Raw genomic sequence first — 11447 nt, 5'->3', positions numbered from 1 at the left:
TTAAATATGGCGAGGCACTAGGCCTTCTTGGTTATGAGATCATCCACCACTTCCTAGACAAAGCCTTTCAAAGAAATTCAATATTTAATCCCCTTATAGTAACCCTAGGTTTAACCACTAAGAACAATCGAATCACAAGATCGAAAAACAAAAGAAACATAAAATTGAAATATAAAATCGATTGCCTAAAACCAATAGCCTCTTTTGTTTGGTATTTCAAAATCCATACAAAGAAAAACTACTATGATGCGGAATAAAACTACTAGTTATACCTTTCTTTGTAAACAAAAACCTCTTGATCTTCTATTATATTTCTTTCCTTCTCTTGGGCATCGTGTGGGCGATGATCTACCAAGAAGAAATCCACCAAAACCTTCTACTCTTTCAAGTTTCGGCCACCACCACAATGCTCAAGGGATGCTAGAAAATAATACCTCCTTTCTCTACTTCTTCACCTCCAAACAACCGACCACCAAGAGCTCCACAAGGGTTGATGCCGCCGGTCACCAAGAAGAAGAATAGGAGAAGAAGAGAGGGCCGACCACCAAGGATGGAAGAGAGGAACAATAGAAACCTTTACCTCTCTTTTATAATTCTTGGTGAATCCAAAAAAGGAAAGTTTTATAAAAAATAAAACTTCCTTTTATTCCTCTATATGGCCGGCCACAACATGTTTAAACAATCAAGGAAAGATTTTAAACAAAAATTAAAATCTCTCTTTTAAAACATCCCTTATGTGGTTAGCTATAAAAAGAATGTTTTATAAATTAAAATATCTCTCTTTTAAATCCTTTTATGGATATCTATAAAAGATAAGATTTTAAAAATAAAACTCCTTTTGTATCATGGTTACAAAAAAAGGAAAGTTTTCTTAAAAATTAAAATATTTCTTTTAACATTATAGATATCTACAAATATGGAAAGATATCTAATCTCTCTTTTAATCCTTTGTAGAAAATCTATAAAAGGAAAGATTTTAAAATTTAAAACTCTCTTTTAAAACCATGTGGATAAAAATATAAAAGGAAAGATTTTATCAAAATTTTATTTTTAATAAAATTTCCCTTTCCTTTCCTTACTTGGCCGGCCCCTTGCTTGGGCACCAAGCAAGGCTTGGTCGGCCTTAGCTCCAGCTCCAAGCTTGGCTTGGCCGGCCCCTTGCTTGGGCTCCAAGCAAGGATAGGGGTCGACCCCTAGCATGGGCTAAGAGGCTAGGCTTTGAGTGGATATAAGGCTTTATATAAGAGGCTACAATAGGGACCGAGAGGAGGAATTGATTTTGGTTTCCCGATGATCTTGAATTTCCTGTGTTCGCCCCGAACACCCAACTCAAGTTCATCAATAATAACTCATACCACTAAAGAACTACTATTGAACTACCGCACTAATCCCAAATTACATTATGGGCTCCTTCTTATCATGAGTGTGTTAATCTCCCTGTGTTTAAGATATCGAATGTCCATTAATTAAATGAGTTACTGACACTCACTCAATTAATATCTAGCTCCAAGAATAGTACCACTCAACTTTATTGTCATGTCGGACTAAGTCCACCTGCAGGGTTTACATGACAATTCTTATGAGCTCATCTTGGAAACATCATCAACTTAGATCACTAGGACACAGTTTCCTTGTATAACCAACAACACACCATATAAATAATATTATTTCCCAACCTATCAAGTCTTTTGATTTAACGAGTTAAATATCACCCATTGATAAGTCAAAGAAATAAATACTAAGTATACGTGCTTGTTGTTATATCGGGATTAAGAGTACACACTACCATAATAACTGAAGTTCTGTTCTTTTATGTAGTCAGTATAAAAAGAACAACTTAAAATGATCCTACTCAATACACTCTAAGTGTACTAGTGTAATTTTATAGTCAAGATAAACTAATACCAGATTACACTACGACCATTCCAATGGGTTGTCCATTTCCATTTTGGTCGTGAGCTATTATTTATAATTTATAACGAACTGATAATATGATCTTCTGTGTCACACCAAACACCATGTTATCTACAATATAAATTAAATGGACAACTACATTTAACATAAATACAGACACTTGACCAATGTGATTCTTATTTCATAAAATAAATGTTTACAAAAAGCTAGGCTTTTAGTATACACTCTAACATAGAAGACAAAGTCAAGTTGTGCAGACGAGGACAAGTGCCGAGTGATTGTACTCGAGGTAAAAACCGTAGTGTTAGGGTTTATCAGTAGACTAGTGGTTGAGAAATAACAAGTGTGAGATTCTGTTTGCTTAGCCTAGGGTGACTAGTCGACTGGTGTCTTCATTAGTCGGCTTCCCTAGCCGTTAGCTAAAGATAAAGTTTTATCTTCAGCGATAAAACTTAACTGATTAAAGGTGTCTTGAACCCTCTTGAAGGCGCCTTCTACCTTTGGGTAAAATTTTTCAGGAGCTATAAAAAAGCCCCTGAATTTAGAAAATATTCAATAACTTGAACAACAAGTCTTGTACACTTTTCTAGTCTTTCTTTTGTGTTGTCAACTTCTGTAAGAGGCTTCTCCGCCTGCAACGAAGGAGAATTCTAGTCGAGCACTTTCAAAACCTTGGATTAACAACCACCTAGATTGTAACCAAGTAAATTTTGGCTTCTTTTCTTTTATTAGTTATTCAGTTAGTTTTTTATGTTTAATTTAATTGTGCATACTAATCTGACTTGAAAAATAAAAAAAGAGTTATTTTTATTTTACAGGCAATTCACTCTTCTCTTATTAGCCCCGATGCACCAACATATCATATAATTACTTTCATACCAATCTTTCCATAATTAGTTTATAAAAGATAATCAAGTATTTGGATTTCTCTATAAAAATCACAAAAAAAAAATCTTACCAAATAACAAATATATAATATTGTTTTCTTTAAATGTCTTATCCTTTCCCAATTTAATTTGTATAAGATAAATATGACATTCGGATTTCTCTATAAAATCACAAATAAAAATATCACAAATAAGTCTTTTTAATTACACTTAAATAAATTTGCTACATAATATAATATATATATATATATATATATATATATATTCTTTATATGCCTTATCCTTTCCCAATTTAATTTGTACAAAATAAATATGACATTCGGATTGCTCTATAAAATCACAAATAAATCTTCTTTTTTTTTACAAATTAGGATGTCAATTATCTTTTCTTTTATAATAAATATATTAGAATCATTATTGATAATAATATTTAATAAATAAATAATTATGTTTTTCATAATAATAACAATGCTAATTGATCCGGTGATAAGGAGGGGCCCAGTCCGCAAGGTGATCAATGACACGATGGAGGTCAAAGTCAAGACAGGCAACACCCCGATCGTCATCGTCCGATCGAAAGTAAGAAAACTCGACCGGATATTAATACAGCTCAGCTCTAGACCGAGCTTTCGACACTCAGGAAACCAATGTGCTGGCAAGGCCTACGCCAAGCAGCCAGCTCGCTCGGGCTTACATCAAACCTTAGAGCCGATAAAACAAGAGTGTAGCTGAGCGGTCACTCAGATATAGCTCAGCACTTCAACGGAGTTTTAACAGCGGAAAGGAATGTTGGCCGAGCGAACTGCTAAGGTATGACCGAGCGACCACTTCGCTCGACCCACTAACAGACAAAAGGAGGATCAGCCAGTATCCTCATGGGAATCCGTGCCACCGACAGATGACATGGTTGGCGGCATGAACAGACAGAGGATCGTACAATGGAAACTTCTACTGTTGTGTCAGAGATATGCCCAGGTCATTGAGGTATGGTGTCAGGGATGCTTTTCTGACACGTCTCTTCATGGTATACTTTGAGGAGTGTGCGCGCCTCGAGAAGCATGCACGCGCTCCCCGGGAGTCCTATATAAAGACCCTCAAGTTTCGACGGAGGTATGCATAATTACTACTGTAGCTACAGTTACCCTGCCATTTTGCTTCCTTGTTTCTTCAAAATCGCCGGTGGTTGACTTGAACGTCGGAGGGCCATCGCCGGGGAACCCCTTCTCGGCTCGGCACTAACATTGCTGTGGTTGTAGGCTTCGCTGACGAGGAGTCCACCAACGATCAACGGGAGCGCCACATCCCAGCATCCATCACCTTGACTCTCGGACAGGATCAAATTTGGTGTCGTCTGTGGGAACGCACCTGCATCCGAGCCTAGAAGATGGAAGAAGCTAGATGACTTCACACCTTGATGCTCACTCAGGAGGATCTTGACACACTAATACAAGTGCGAGCGATGAAGATAGTCGAGCAACAGCAACAAAAGGCGCTAACCGACCGACTGTCGCAACAAGCAACGTCGGCCTCTGGAGGCCGAGCGGCTCATGACGACCGACTGGAGTAGTATTCTATTTGGGGACAAAATAGACTGTTGACCGGCACGCATGGAGAAGCTCCACCCGTGCCTATTCCATTCCATCGGGGTCTATTCCAAACACCCTCAGAAATTACGCAAGCAAATCAGGAGAAGGGATCTTCTTCAGACGAAGCACCTGTTCGGGACGCAAGGAAAGGTAAGGTGCCCCAAGCCGACGCGTCTCCCGAGCAAATCAATCGCCAGTTCTCTGAACCGACACTGCAAGACCCACTGCCAAGGCACTATGCTCCTTTGGCGATTGGAGAGTACAATGGATCAACTGATCCAGACGACCATTTGGGCAAGTTTGACAACGCCGCTACTCTTTATCAGTATACAGATGGCGTGAAGTACCGAGTCTTCCTCACCACGTTGTCCGACTTAGCGCAATGATGGTTCATAAGGTTGTCGGACGGATTGATACGAAGCTTCAAAGACTTCCGAACGGCCTTCTCGCAGTACTTCGCGAGTAGCAGACGCTACCAGAAGACGAGCGTCAGCTTGACGCTCGTCTTCCATAAAGCAAGGACCTAGGGAAGCCCTCCGAGCGTGCATTCAACACTTCAACTAGGTAGCCATGGATATCCCTTCCGTCTCAACTGAGACCATGATGAATGCGTTTACCCAGGGCCTAGTCGAAGGAGACTTCTTCCGGCCACTCATCCGGAAGTCACCCCGAGACTACGACCATATGCTCAAGAAAGCTAGTGAATACATAAATGTGGAAGAGGCCCAAGCAGCAACAAGGAAGGAGGCGCCAGCCGAGCCCTCGGCGCCGACTGAACGCAGGCCACCGAACGACCCACAGCCGCCCAGGGGGCTGAGAGTTGAAGGAGCACGACCACATCAGGAGACAAGGGCGCATGCCGTGCAGCATGTGGCCTCCGGCCGACCAAAATCATCGAAGGGCAAGGTATGGACTCCCATTTTTTGTTCCTTCCACCAATCGGCGTCCCACAACACTCGCGACTGTCGTGGGTTAACGCAGTCGCCCGACCGGCACCAAGGGGTTATCGTCGCCGATCACCTTCACCCGACGGGACGTGGCGCTCCTGTTGACCATTGGTGGACTCCTTGTCAACGAAGCCTACAACCACAACAATGTTAGTGCCGAGCCGGGGAGGGATTCCCCGGCGATGACCCTCCGACGCTCAAGTCAACCACCGTCGATGTTGAAGAAACAAGGAAGCAAAATGGCAGGGTAACTGTAGCTACAGTAGTGATTATGCATACCTCCGTCGAATCTTGGGGGTCTTTATATAGGACTCCCGGGGAGTGCGTGCACACTTCTCGAGGTGTGCATGCTCTTCAAAGCATATCATGAAGAGATATGTCAGAAAAACATCCCTGACACCATACCTCAATGACCTGGGCATATCTCTGACATGACAGTAGAAGCTTCCACCGTACGATCCTCTGTCTGACCATGCCGCCAACCATGTCGTATGTCGGTGGCGCGGGTTCCCATGAGGATACTGGTTGATCCTCCTTTTGTCTGTTAGTGGGCCGAGCGGAGTGGCCGCTCGACCATACCTTAGCCGTTTGGCCAGTCCAGCCTCTTAGCCGAGCGAAATGATCACTCGACCAACATTCCTTTCCGCTGTCTGAGCTATATCTGAGTGACTGCTCGGCTACACTCCTGTTTTGTTAGCTCTAAGGTTTGATGTAAGCCCGAGCGAGCTGGCTGCTTGGCGTAGGCCTCGCCACCACATTGGTTTCCTGAGCATCGGAAGCTCAGTTTTGAGCCGAGCTGTATTGATATCCGGTCAGGTTTTCTTTCTTCCGATTGGATGATGACGATCGGGGTGTTGCCCATCTTGACTTTGACCTCCATCGTGTCATTGACTACCCTGCGGATCGGACCCCTCCTTATCACTAGATCATTAATCATATTTGATAACAATAGGATATCACTAATTAAAAGTTAATTCACATAGATGCATAATGTCAAATATTATTTAATAATATACTTATCCAAATATTTGATATTTGAAGGGTATTATTATTTATAATAATTGAATATGGTATCTTCAATGATACTATTATCTCTGAAATATTTCCCAAATGATTAACATAATAATTTCACTTATTATTTGAAATTATTGGTTTCTGTTAGTCCCATAGTTGATATGAAATATTCATTACCCGGCGTTAATCATTGAATTACTCACACGTTCCAATCTTATACTTAGTATAATTAACCTTAACTACCAAATAACTAAATGATAACAACCCAATAGAATTATACATTTTTAACCTACTCTAGTTATGCATGGATGAGTTTTTGGGCACTACACTTCTACTTCTAGGGAACTAAGAAACTCAAGTGTAAGCTTAGCATAGGTGGAACATCAAATACCAATCAATTCTTCCCAACCCGCTTTATTTATCATCAAATCTATGTCATCTTTGATCCCTAAGACTTCCATCGTATTCTCATCTATATATCTAGTAGGTGCAATCTTATGTTTAACAAGATTTTTGAACCACATTTTTAAGTATCATCACAAAAAATAATTCCATAAACATTGTCACCTTTGTCACGTGCTTTTTCAACTGTCTTTTCTTTTCCTTTTCCTTGCGGTGTTGATGATTCTCCTTTCCTTGATCTTTTCATGACCTCTTTGACTTAGGGTTAGGAAAAAGGTATTTCTGGTTCAAAAGGGAGTAGAGCTTTTGGGAAAGCAATGGGTAGAACAGAGGATCTAAGATTTGGGGAAATGAATCTAGGAGACGAGAGGGGAGATTTGGCTTGACGATCTAGCAAAATATTGGAGAGCTTGGGTAGAAAGAACGGCGCCATGAGTCATGGGAACTAGGTCACGGGCACGACTTTAAATTCCTCTTGGCATGACATGGCCCGTGGCACTTCCCATGGGCACCCATAGCGCTCCCCACGAGCACTCGTAGCGTAGTCCTTGAACCTGCCATGGCTACCCATGACGCTGGTCATGACCACCCGTGGCATTGGCCACGATCGTCCATGGCAAGGCAACAGAAGCTTTCATGAGTCGTGGTGCTGGTCATGGCTGCCCATGCTAAGGCAACAAAAGCTGCCAAGGATCATGGCGCTGGCCATAGTCGCCCGTGGCGAGCCACATAAACCAGTTTTGCTTCTTCTTCTCAATTAGTGACCTGCAAAACAACACAACTAGATTAAATCTAGTTCAAATTAAACTTCATCAACTTCTTCTTCTCAACCAGGCTTCTTGGGTTGCCTCCCAAGAAGCGTTTGTTTACGATCATTAGCTTGACCCCTTTCTTAAAATTCAACTTGAAGTTTTAGCTTTGAAGGGATTCCTTTCCCCTCCTCCATGTGATTCGAATTTGCTGGTTTCTTCTCTTAGTGGGGTTCTAGTTGGAATAATGTACTTGTTGCCCTTTGGAGATTGTATATTTGGTTCTGTATTGAGGGGTCTCTCCAAATCTTTCACTAAATGCTTAAAGTTATCTTCATCTCCTGTTGGGCTTACAGTGAAATCACTTAACACTTTGAAAGGTTGTATTCCAGCTTATTACTCCCCATTGCAAAAGAAAGCTTGTGATTCTTTATGTTTATGATGACTCCGGCAGTAGCTAGGAATGGTCTTCTAAGAATGATGGGGATTTGAGAATCCTCCTCCATTTCCAATATCACAAAGTCGATTGGCACCACAATTCCCCCAATTTGTATACGAACGTCTTCTAAAATTCCCTAGGGATATCTGCATGAGTGATCCGCCAATTGAAAAGTCATAATAGAAAGTTTTAAGTCCCCCAAACCTAGTCTTTTGCACAAAGAGAAAGGCATCAAGTTCACACTCACCCCCAAATCATAGAAAACTTTGTTTATCTTTTTATTTATAATGATGCATGGAATGGAAAAACTTCCTAGGTCTTTCAATTTCTAGAGGTACTCATGGTGAATTATTGCACTCATTCTCATGTATCTCCTTCCTCCTCTTGTGTGACATTATCTCCTTTAAAAACTTGGCAAACTGAGACATTTGGTGCGTGACTTCAATTAAAGGCACCTCCACACCGATTTTCTTCATTATCTCCAAAATTTTTCCAAATTCTTCATCGCGTTTAGCCTTAGCCAACCTTTGAGGAAAAGGGACTGAAGGTTGATAGATTGGAGCCGAGGGCTTTAATAGAAGATCCTTGATTACCGCCCAATTTTGTCGCGAATTGGGCATCAAATGATGAAATACCAAACCCCTACTACGCTAATATAGCATAGGAATGACTCGGGTCGTCCGCCAACGAAAGTAACGATAGGATGGTAAACTTAGGATCGTATGTTATTTCTATTTTTTTAGGGTTTTCAATATTGAAATGGGGTTTGGGTTTTTTGATTCTAAATTTAACAAATAAAAAGCAAAGTAAGTAAGAAACTAATCTAATGCTGCAATGAAATCTAACTAGGTGCTAACAATTAATCCACAACGCATTGTCACTTTACGCTATGGGTTAATTATCAACACGATTAATCTAGGGAATGAAATAGCGAAGCATCAAATGAAATCTAATCTAAATAATGAAAGACAATACAAGTAAAGAAAACTATATATATCCTAACTAACCATTGAAGATTTTCCTACATCGCATTGTCACACTACGATACAAGATTATCTATCAATGGGCATAACATGAAGTAAAGCATTAACGAAACCTAGAGCATGTAACGAAACCTAAGCTAATCTATCCTAATTGCATTAAATCAAAGCTAGAACTTAACTAAACTGAAAGAACAATACAAAACAAGAATTAAACAAACTAAAATGCATTAAATTAAATTTAACTATTGGTTGAAGCATTTCATCGAACACATTATAGGCAGGAAGCTAATTAAGCATAGTAAGTACAATTCAAACATGGAAAATCATATTCAATACAAGCATTCAATGAAATAACTTCAACACAAGCAAACTTAAGCAATGAACAGAATTAAACTAAGTATGAACATGAAATAAACTAAGAATTCCAACTACAATCCACACAACTTCTTCCGATACCAAAGACTATCCTTCGCCGTCACACGAAAGACCCGGCTCCGAACCCCGAAAATCGGTGAACAGTAGCTCTCTCCGCTGGTTGCTGCTTACTTCAACAATAATGGGATGAATGCAATCTTCCAATGAAGAACCCCCTCGGATGAAATTTGCTGGACTGTGATGGACTGCCGTGCTGCCTTCTTCTTGCTGCCGTCTGAACCCCAGACTAAGAAGCTGCCAGAAGGTTGCCTGAATGTGGATGTCTTGCCGGAGAAACCCTCTCCGGCGAGGTGGAGATAATTGATGCCGAAGCTTGCTGCTGGTCCTGCCGAGTGATGCTTCTGCCGTCGCCGATTGGAATCTAGAAGAGGAGTGGACTATTGATGGCCAGCCGGCGACAGTGAAGAAAAGAAGGTCGCCGGCCGAAGAGAAGGAAGGAAGGAGAAAGCTGTGGTGTGGAGAGTTGTTGCCGCAAGCCCTAGATGTCGCGGGGAAGAAATGTCGCGTAGAAGATGATAATCGACACTGTGCCGTGCGGGTGAGAAAGAGGGATTTCTTAACGGGTTCGGGTTTTGGGTTAAGGAGAGGAATCCGAATCCATTAATCAATAAGGTTTGAAATTGGGTTAATGAATTGGGCTTTTAGATTGGGCTTTAAAAGTGGGCTTGAGGATTGAGTTTAAGATGAAGCTTTAAATTAACCCTTGGATGTCTTGATCTCGATCAATGGCCTAGATCTTCCAACTTCCTTCCCTACAAATAAGATGCACATTTTTTAGATAAAATACCAGAAAATATAGGAAAAATTATATCAACTCTCCAAATAAATCTCAACTCATAAAGCATGATATAAATACGGAATTAAGCATACGAGAGAGTATAAAATGCCAAGTATCAGAGCCAAAATAGTGCATCAAAATACAAATTATCAACTCCCCCACACTTATTCTTGCTCGTCTCGAGCAAGTAAACAAAAGAAGAAAATAACAAAATGCATTCCCCTAGCAATTCTTAATCAAGTTTAGAAAATAGTGAAAGAAAGTTACCTAGGATTGTCCAATTCAAATGACCAAAGCATTCATGGATTCAATTCATACATCGATTAACAAACGTGATAATTTCAATCCATAATTAATAAAATGAAAATGATAATAAAATAACCTCACAAGGAAAGTGATGATGGCTCTCCTCTCATATACATGCAATAGTGGAGCTCACTCAAACTACTCATGATAAATGCACTACCATAAGCTTGATTTTCTTCTACTCTCCACCACTATATACATAAGAGTGCACAATAAAATAATGAAGACATTATTTGAAATATAAGGGAAACATGAATCAAGCAAATGATAGTATAAGAGAAGAAATAAGGAAGATAAAGCAAGTTATTGGTGGAAGACATGGACATATTGGAATGTTACATAGATGAGTACAATAGAACAATGCCCCAAAAAATATTCCATCCAACTCCTAAGCTAGCTTTTCACAACTCAATAAAATGTGAACAATCTCTACTATAGCTTTTACAATAAACATCCGCTCATGATATACAATAAAATCTAAATTTTGCTACAATAAAGATTGTCACTACAAAAAATTCTATCAGCTTTCACCAATATAATAAAAATGTGAACAACTCCTACTCTAGCATTTCAATAAACATCCACTAATAATATACAATAAAATCTAAATGTTGCTAAAGTAAAAATTGTCACTCACAAAAATTCTACCACAAATGAATACAAAATATCGCATGTCAAAGTTTTTCTCATAAATCCAATAAGCATGTAGACAACCTCTACTATAGTTTTTCAATAAAAATATCACTCACGATATACAATAGAATCGAAATATTACTACAATAAAGATTGTCTCTCTAAAAAGTTCTACCACACACAAATACAAAAGGGCACAACATGTTAAAACTCTTTTTTTTTCATTTTTTTTTTGCTGTTCTCTTTTTTTTTTTTCTTTTCATTTGTTTTTTTTTTCCTTTTTTTTCTTTTTTTTTTCAAATTTTTTTTTCCAACATGTTGTGCAACATTATACAACATCATCAATAGCTCAAATAAAAAGATAAATAGCATGG

Source organism: Zingiber officinale, chromosome 8B, assembly GCF_018446385.1.
Source record: "Zingiber officinale cultivar Zhangliang chromosome 8B, Zo_v1.1, whole genome shotgun sequence".
In the NCBI taxonomy this organism is placed as follows: Eukaryota; Viridiplantae; Streptophyta; class Magnoliopsida; order Zingiberales; family Zingiberaceae; genus Zingiber; species Zingiber officinale.
This window is presented reverse-complemented; position numbering follows the sequence as displayed.